Source organism: Pongo pygmaeus, chromosome 16, assembly GCF_028885625.2.
Source record: "Pongo pygmaeus isolate AG05252 chromosome 16, NHGRI_mPonPyg2-v2.0_pri, whole genome shotgun sequence".
Taxonomy (NCBI): domain Eukaryota; kingdom Metazoa; phylum Chordata; class Mammalia; order Primates; family Hominidae; genus Pongo; species Pongo pygmaeus.
Window position 1 is genome coordinate 70,260,045 of NC_072389.2, and position 9,315 is coordinate 70,269,359.

Below are 9,315 nucleotides of genomic sequence, written 5' to 3' on the forward strand. Positions count from 1 at the left end.
TCAAGGCAGGTCAAGGCACTTGAGCCTAGGAGTTACTGACCAGCCTGGGTATCCAGGTGAGACCCCCATCTCTACAAAAATTAAAAAAAAAAAAATAGCTGGACGTGGTTGCACATGCCTGTGGTCCCAGCTACTTGGGAGGCTGAGGCTAGAGGATGACTTGAACCCAGGAGGTCAATGCTGCAGTGAGCTGTGATCACACCATTGCACTCCAGCCTGGGCAAAGTGCAAGACTCTGTCTCATAAAAAAATAATAATGAATTACATTTAAAAATCTTTTTAGAGAGAGTGTCACTCTGCTGCCAGGCTGGACTCAAATACTTGGGCTCAAGTGACCCTCTGGGCTCAGCCTGTCTAGTCAGTGGGGCAACAGGTGCATGCCTGGCTATGTTTAGTTTTCTTGTTTTTTGAGACAGAGTCTTGCCCTGTCGCCCAGACTGGAGTGCAATGGCGTGATCTCAGCTCACTGCAACCTCCACCTCCCGGGTTCAAACTAATCTACTGCCTTGGCCTCCCAAGTAGCTGGGATTACAGGCGCCTGCCACCACACCCAGCTAACTTTTGTATTCTTAGTAGAGACAAGGTTTCACCATGTTGGCCAGGCTGGTTTTGAACTCCTAACCTTGTGATCCACCCACGTCAGCCTCCCGAAGTGCTGGTGTGTCCAGAATTGGTGGGTTCTTGGTCTCACTGACTTCAAGAATGAAGCCGCGGACCCCCGCGGTGAGTATTACAGCTCTTAAGGTGGCGCGTCTGCAGTTTGTTCCTTCTGATGTTTGGATGTGTTCGGAGTTTCTTCCTTCTGGTGGGTTCATAGTCTCGCTGGCTCAGGAGTGAAGCTGCAAACCTTTGAGGTGAGTGTTACAGCTCTTAAGGCAGTACGTCTGGAGTTGTTCGTTCCTCCCGGTGGGCTCGTGGTCCCGCTGGGTTCAGGAGTGAAGGCTGCAGATCTTCGCGGTGAGTGTTACAGCTCATAAGAGCAGCATGGACCCAAAGAGTGAACAGTAGCAAGATTTATTGCGAAGAGCGAAGAGCGAAAGAACAAAGCTTCCACAGTGTGGAAAGCGACCAGAGCGGGTTGCCACTGCTGGCTCGGGCAGCCCGCTTTTATTCTCTTATTTGGCCCCACCCACATCCTGCTGATTGGTAGAGCCAAGTGGCCTGTTTTGACAGGGCGCTGATTGGTGCATTTACAATCCCTGAGCTAGATACAAAGGTTCTCCATGTCCGCATCAGATTAGTTAGATACAGAGTTTCGACACACAGGTTCTCTAAGGCCCCACCAGAGCAGCTAGATACAGAGTATCGATTGGTGCACTCACAAACCTTGAGCTAGACACAGGGTGCTGATTGGTGTGTTTACAAACCTTGAGCTAGATACAGGGTGCCGATTGGTGTGTTTACAATCCCTGAGCTGGACATAAAGGTTCTCCAAGGCCCCACCAGAGCAGCTAGATACAGAGTGTCAATTGGTGCACTCACAGACCTTGAGCTAAATACAGAGTGCCGATTGGTGTGTTTACAATCCCTGAGTTAGATATAAAGACTCTCCACGTCCTCACCAGTCTCAGGAGCCCAGCTGGCTTCACCTAGTGGATCCTGCACCCGGGCTGCAGGTGGAGATGCCTGCCAGTCCCGCGCGGTGTGCTCGCACTCCTCAGCCCTTGGGTGGTCGATGGGACTGGGCGCCATGGAGCAGGGGGCGGCGCTCGTCGGGGAGGCTCGGGCTGCACAGGAACCCACGGAGGCGGGGGAAGGCTCAGGCATGGCAGGCTGCAGTCCCGAGGCCTGCCCCGCGGGAAGGCAGCTAAGGCCTGGCGAGAAATCGAGCGCAGCGCCGGTGGGCTGGCACTGCTAGGGGACCCAGTATACCCTCCACAGCCGCTGGCCCGGGTGCTAAGCCCCTCATTGCCCGGGGCCGGCAGGGCCGGCCGGCTGCTCCAAGTTCGGGGCCCGCCAAGCTCATGCCCACCCGGAACTCCAGCTGGCCCGCAAGCGCAGCACACAACTCCAGTTCCCGCCCGCGCCTCTCCCTCCACACCTCCCTGCAAGCTGAGGGAGTGGGCTCCGGCCTTGGCCAGCCCAGAAAGGGGCTCCCACATTGCAGCGGTGGGCTGACGTCCTCCTCAATTGCCGCCAAAATGGTAGCCCAGGCAGAGGAGGTGACGAGAGCGAGCGAGGGCTGTAAGGACTGCCAGCACGGTGTCACCTCTCAATGGGATTACAGGTGTTAGTCACTGTGCCTGTCTTTTTTTTTTTTTTTTTTTTCTAGACAGGGTCTGGCTGTGTTGCACAGGCTGGAGTGCAGTGGCAAGATCTTCACTCACTGCAACCTCTGCCTCCTGGGCTCAAGCCAACCTCCCACCTCAGCCTCCCAAGTAGCTGGGATTACAGGCGCACACCACCATGCCCAGCTACTTTTGTATTTTTTGTAGAGACGAGGTTTACTATGCTGCCCAGGCTGGTCTCAAACTCCTGAGCTCAACCGAACCGCCCGCCTTGGCCTCCCAAAGTGCTAAGATTATAGGCATGAGCCACCACGCCCGACCATGTTTACATGTTTAATGTAAACTTCACATACAGTGAAACACACAAATCTTAGGGGTACCATTAGAGGACCTTTGCAAATTAATATACCTGTGTAGCACAAACTCCTATCAGGATTTACAACTGTGCTGTCCAATACAGTGGCCACTAGCCACATGTGGCTATTTTAATTTAAACTTAATTAAAATTAAGTGAAACTCAAATCCAGTGCTCAATTGCCACATGTGGTTAGTGGCTATTACATTGGATAGCACAGATAGGGGACAGTCTCCCTCACTGCATGAAATTGTAAGAACATCATCACCTAGAAACTTCCTTTGTGCCCCTTCTCAGTCAATCCCCACTCTCAGTCCTTAGACAACCTCTGTTCTGATTTTATTTTTAACCATGGATTAGTTTAGCTTGTTCCAGCATCTTTTTTTTTTTTTTTTTTTTTTTTTTTTTTTTGAGACGGAGTCTCGCTCTCTTGCCCAGGCTGGAGTGCAGTGGCATGATCTTGGCCCACTGCAACCTGTGCCTTCCAGGTTCAAGTGACTGACCTGCCTCATTCTCCGGAGTAGCTGGGACTACAGGCACGTGCCACCACGCCCGGCTAATTTTTTGTATTTTTAGTAGAGACGGGGTTTCACCGTTTTGGTCAGACTGGCCTCGAACTCCCGACCTCAGGTGATCCGCCCGCCTCGGCTTCCCAAAGTGTTTTAATTACAGGCGTGAGCCACCGCGCCAGGCTGGATGTATGTTTTAATTTGAGACGGAGTCTTGCTCTGTCGCCCAGGCTGGAGTGCACTGGCGCGATCTCGGCCCACTGCAACCTTCGTCTCCCGAGTTCACGCCATTCTCGTGCCTCAGCCTCCGGAGTAGCTGGGACTACAGGCGCCTGCCACCACGCCCGGCTAATTTTTTGTATTTTTAGTAGAAACTGCGTTTCGCCATGTCGCCCAGGCTGGTCTCAAGCTCCTTACAAGTGATCCACCCGCCTCGGCCTACCCAAGTGCTAGGATTACGGGCGTGAGCCACCACGCCCGGCCTGGATTTATGTTTTAATTAATTTTGAATAAATACCTAGGTGAGAAATTCTGGGTCATAGAGTAGTTGTATATTTAGTTTTATATGAAACTGCGAGATCTTTCTCCAAAGTGGTTGTACTCCCCACACTGGATTTTGTCTGAGCAACAAAGTCCCCGAACGGAAAGGTATCGAACGTGTAACTAGACACCGCCTGGTGGTGGATTAAAGGTCCTCGGGTCTTCGCTCCTCCCCGCTCTACGCGCCGTGGTCCTACCAGCTGCATCCTGATTGGCCTGCGGCGTAGGGAGGCGAGGCCAGAGGGAGCCCTACCTCCTGGTGCTGTACTTCCTCCCCTTCGGCTTCGGGCGGTTCTCGGCATCCGCCCGGCACTCTGCTCCCTGCTGCCGCCGTGAGGTCAGTCTGGATTGAGGTGCAACGCTGCTCTCGGATCTCCTCGCCCAACCCAAAGCCTGGTTTGGAGGCAAGATCTCAAGAGGAAAGGGTTTCCTTCATTTTCAAATTTCCTTCTCGGAATATCCTTCCACACGTCTTATCTGCTTGCTCTCATTGAGAGGTCTCAGTTCAGTCCCTGGCTCATTAATAACAGCTACAATGACATTAGCACAGAGGGGGTTACAAAATGCATTTTTGGCATTATCTCATGTGATACTACTCAAAAGGCCCCGTCCCTTCCACCTTAGGATCCTTTCTCTCCAAGCTTTTTGCCCTCCTGCTTTCGGAGGCCGAAGCTTACAAGGACAGTCTGTAGAGGAGCTGAACGGGAAACGGTATTTATTTTACTGTCTTCCAGTTTCCAGAGCAGGACGGCACCTTGCACTGTCATCACCGGGCAGCGGACACTCATTTTGTTGAACCTCTCATACAGCTGATCCTCTCAACCTCCACGACTTCACACTCCCCCCGTTTCTTCCTGTCTACTGGCTGCTCCATGTTAATCTCCTTTGCTAATACCTCTTCCTCATTAGACCTCTCACTGATCCTCCCTCATTTCCTTCCTTACCTCCCTCTTCCCTTCCTTCCTTCGTTCCCTCCCTCTATTTCTCCCTCCCTCCCTCTTTCCTTCCTTCTTTGGTGCCTCAATTATCAATTACATGATGATTCCCAATATTCTATCTCCAGCCTGCCCTTTTTCCCAGAACACCAAACAATATCTCCATTTGTCTTCCTGAGATTTCCACATGGATGCCAATAGGCATGTCAGATTCACTTTCTCCAAAACAAAGGTTTTAATCTCCTTCCCCAGTACCATATACGCCTGTTTTCCTCCTGTCTTTATCATCTCAGTAAATGGCACCACCATTTTGGGCTCAATTTAAAAACCCACACCATATCCCTGATTTGTTTCTTCAACTACCACATCCAATCTACCATTGAAACACGATGTTTCTTGTCTTTTTTATTTTCTTTCTTTTTTTTTTTTTGAGACGGAGTTTTGCTCTTGTTGCCCAGGCTGGAGTGCAATGGCACAATCTCGGCTCACCACAACCTCCGCCTCCTGGGTTCAAGCAGTTCTCCTGCCTCAGCCTCCCGAGTAGCTGGGATTACAAGCATGTGCCACCCCGCCCGGCTAATTTTGTATTTTTAGTAGAGATGGGGTTTCTCCATGTTGGTCAGGCTGGCCCCAAAATCCCGACCTCAGGTGATCCATCCACCTCAGCCTCCCAAAGTGCTGGGATTACAGGTGTGAGTCACCGTGCCGGACCTCTTTTTTTTTGTTTGTTTTTGAACAAGGTCTTGCTCTGTCACTCAGGCTGGCAACTGTAGCGCACTGCAGTCTCCAACTCCTGGCCTTAAGCGATCCTCCTGCCTCAGCCTCATAAATAGCTGGGACTAAAAGGTATGCAGCACCATGCCTGGCTAATTTATTTAAAAATTTTTTTTGTAGAGATAGAGGCTCACTAAGTTGCCCAGGTTGGAAGGTAGGGTCTTTTAAGACGTATAAATCAGATTTTGCAGCTGGTGTAGTTAAAAGCCCTCAATGCCTCTCTAAGACTATTCATCTTAGAATAAAACCCACAGTCCTTACCATAGCCTGAAGTCAGTTCCCCTTCTGTGCACTGTGACCTCAAGCCTACTGCTCTCCCTTGCTCACTAAGCTTCTGTCACACTGGCCTCCTTGATGTTTCATAATACCCAAAGCCCTTTCTTGTGCCAGAGTCTTTGCACTTGCTCTTTCCTTTGCAGGAAATGCCCTCCCCCTTCCTCCCCACCTCTTTGTGTGGCTGTCTTTTTTGTCATCATTTAGGTCTCAGCTGAAATATCCACTCTTCAGAAAGGCTTCCCCTACCACACATACCATATCTAAAAATGGGCTCCCCCAGTTTCTATTTTTTTTTTTTTTAGACGGAATCTCACTCTGTTGCCCAGGCTGGAGTGCGGCGCGATCTCGGCTCATTGCAACCTCTGCCTCCCGGGTTCAAGCAGTTCTCTGCCTCAGCCTCCCAAGTAGCTGGGATTACAGGCACCTGCCACCATGCCTGGCTAATTTTTGTATTTTTAGTAGAGACGGGGTTTCACCATCTTGGCCAGGCTGGTCTTGAACTCCTGACCTCAGGTGATCCACCTGCCTCAGCCTCCCAAATTGCTGGGATTATAGGTGTGAGCCACCACACCCAGCCACAACAGGTATTTTTTGAATGGATGAATCAATGAATAAAGAAACCACTCCAAGTCCTGATCCCGCTATCTCTTTTCTAGCTCTTGAATCTATCCTCCACATCTTCTTAACCACTGCTCTGGTTCAGTGGTTCAGCAAGTTGCATTACATCCAACTTGGATTTCTGGAATAATCTACTCAATGGACTACCCTGTCTTTCTTGCCCATATTGCAGTCATGAAAATGAGCTTGTAAGATGAAAATGAGATTGTGTCATACCTCGCTTCAAGCTTCAGTAGCCCCCTGCTACTTGCAGGAGGAATTTCAATCCCTTAGGTCAGCACTCAAGGCCTTTAGTGCTCTGGCTCCTGCTGCCTCCTTGGCGGCATCTGACCGAATTCGCCTTCCCCATCCTGCTTCCGACACATATGACCACACAAAGACTGCCTACAATTCACCTAACAAGTCAGGATATTCTACAAGTTCTCACTTTTGTGAGATGTTCTCTTGTCCTGAACTTTCCCTCCGCCCCCATCCAACTAACCCTGCTGGAGTACAACTCAACCCCTCCTCTGGGTGCCACTCTCACCACACACCATGTACTTTTTCATCAAAGTCCTTCTCAGGGCTGGGTACCATGTCTGAGGCCTGTAATCCCAGCACTTTGGGAGGCCAAGGTGGGAGGATTACTTGAGCCTGGGAGGTTGAGACTGCACTGAACTGTGATTGCCCCACTGCACTCCAGCCTGAGGGACGGAGCAAGACCCATATTATTATTTTTTTAAGTGTCCTTATCAGGACTTGTCTACCTTCCTACTGGTTTGGTTCATCAGCTCTCCAAGGCAGGACTTAGATCTTGCATGGTGTAGTCACACGATGCTGCCCAAAGGAGTCATTTAGTAGGGAGCATGTGGAGTCAGGCAGGGTTTGAATCCAGTCAAGTGGCCCTAACCAGGTCATCTAACTTCTTCAAGCCTCAGGGTCCTGATCTGTTCAATGAGGATAACAATTGTATCTATTTCATGGATACTTTCGGGAGGATTAAATGAGATACAGGGAGAGTTTAGAATACTGAGTAGATAACAGGGGGCCTTACATTCTTTTGAGTGAATAATTGTAGGATGATGCCTTAGAAAGCACCCCCACTTAAGGGGCACTCAGTACATTTTGCGGAATGATTAAATGGTACACGCACAAAACAGACCCCCACACCCCCCAAACCTTCAATGACTTCCCATTGCCCTGAGGTTAAAATGTGGTCTCCTCCACACAACCTACAAGGCCCTGTCTGCACAAAGCTGTCTGCTTTTCCAGACTGGCCGCCCTACATACACATGATGTGCTGTTCATGCCTCCATGCCATTGCTTACATGCTGTCCCCTCTCCCTAGAATGCCTGTCCTACCCCTTTGTCCTGGTTCTGGTGCCCCTCCTCTGTGCATTTACCTTCTCATTTAACACTCGGCATTCTCATCTTCTTACATGCCTTTCTCCCCAGCAGAGTACAGGGATCCTGAGCTCTGCCATTATTTCCCAGCCACTGTCGTAGGGACTGACAATCAAAGAAAATAAAATATTTGTGTTGAATGAATGCACACAGTATAGAGGCAAAACCAGAGGGTTTTTTGAGCTAGATGGGGAAACTGAGGCCAGAGTAGTTCTCAATGGCTCATTCCCCAAAATGACAGAACTATTTGGATGTCAAAACCAACCTGTCCTCACTGCTCTCTCCCTACAAAGGGCTGCTTCTGTGTAACAAAATGAATTTCCCCAGGGTCTCCGGTCTGCTGCAGGTGGAGCATGAGTTTCCAGATACAAGATCTTCTGAGTCCTTGGGCATTGGAGTACAATGCTGCACAGCTCTGCAGGTTGAGGGAATAAAACCATGTGGTGGCTGAAAGAGGTTGCTACATACACAGACTATCTCAGATCCTCAGCCTCAATTTTCCTTCATCTTTCCTTCTTTCTTCTTTCTTTCTCTCTCTTTTTCTTTCTTTCCTTTCTTTCTCTTTCTCTTTTCCCTCCTTCCGTCCCTCCCTCCCTCCCTTCCTTCTCTCTCTCTCCCTGTTTTTTTTTTTTTTTGACAGAGTTTCACTCCTGTTGCCCAGGCTAGAGTGCAATGGCATGATCTCAGCTCACTGCAACCTCCGCCTTTCGGGTTCAAGCGATTCTCCTGCCTCAACCTCTCAAGTAGTTGGGATTACAGGGATGCACCACCTCGCCTGGCTAATTTTATATTTTTAGTACAGACAGGGTTTCTCCACGTTGGTCAGGTTGGTCTCGAACTCCCAACCTCAGGTGATCAGCCTGCCTCAGCCTCCCAAAGTGCTGGGATTACACGTGTGAGCCACCGCTCCCAGCTCTTTCATTTCTTTCCTTCCTTCCCTCCCTCCTTCCTCTCTCTTTCCTTTTTTTTCTTTTCTTTCTTTCCTTCCCTCTCTTTTTTCTTTTTCTTTCTTTCCTTTTTTCCTTCCTTCCTGTCTCTCTTTTTTCTTTCTTTCCTTTTTTCCTTCCTTCCCAACCTCCTTCCTCTCTCTCTCCTTCCTTCCTTCCTCTTTCTTTTTTTTTCTATTCTTTCTTTTTCTTGACCAGAGTGATAATATCAGCCTCAATTTTCTTCATTCCTTTAGATAAAGAATCCCAGGCCTAAGCATGAGGGAGAAGTGTACCTGCATCTCCTTCCCCCTTGGCCTGGGAGCCCCAGGCTGCCCTTTTCCATACAGGGCTCGAAGTGGCCTGGGAGCCTGAGGGCTGGCAGAAGGCCGTGAAAGGGGAGCTTGGTCGCTGGCACAGCCGCTGCTATGGCAGCCAGAGCCGAAGAAGGTCACCATTGATCTCACATGCACTTAATTTTCCCTTCCTTGGCATGAGACAGGGTTGACCAGGAGAGCTAAGGGGAAGTATGTGTGTGTGGGGGGGAGAACGGTGCTGCAGGCTGCGATGCAGCCAGTTACTTTCTCTCTCTGGGCCTCAGTTTCTCCAATGTAAAATGAGGGCGCATGGTATAACTAAAATCATTACTCTCTGCTGGTCCCCACACTCCCACTCTCCAGTAAGGCTGTCAGGGCTGCAAGCTCACCGCGGGATCGGGGGGATGGTCGACCCTCAGATACGGGAGGGATTGAGCGATGCCTAAGGAGAGCA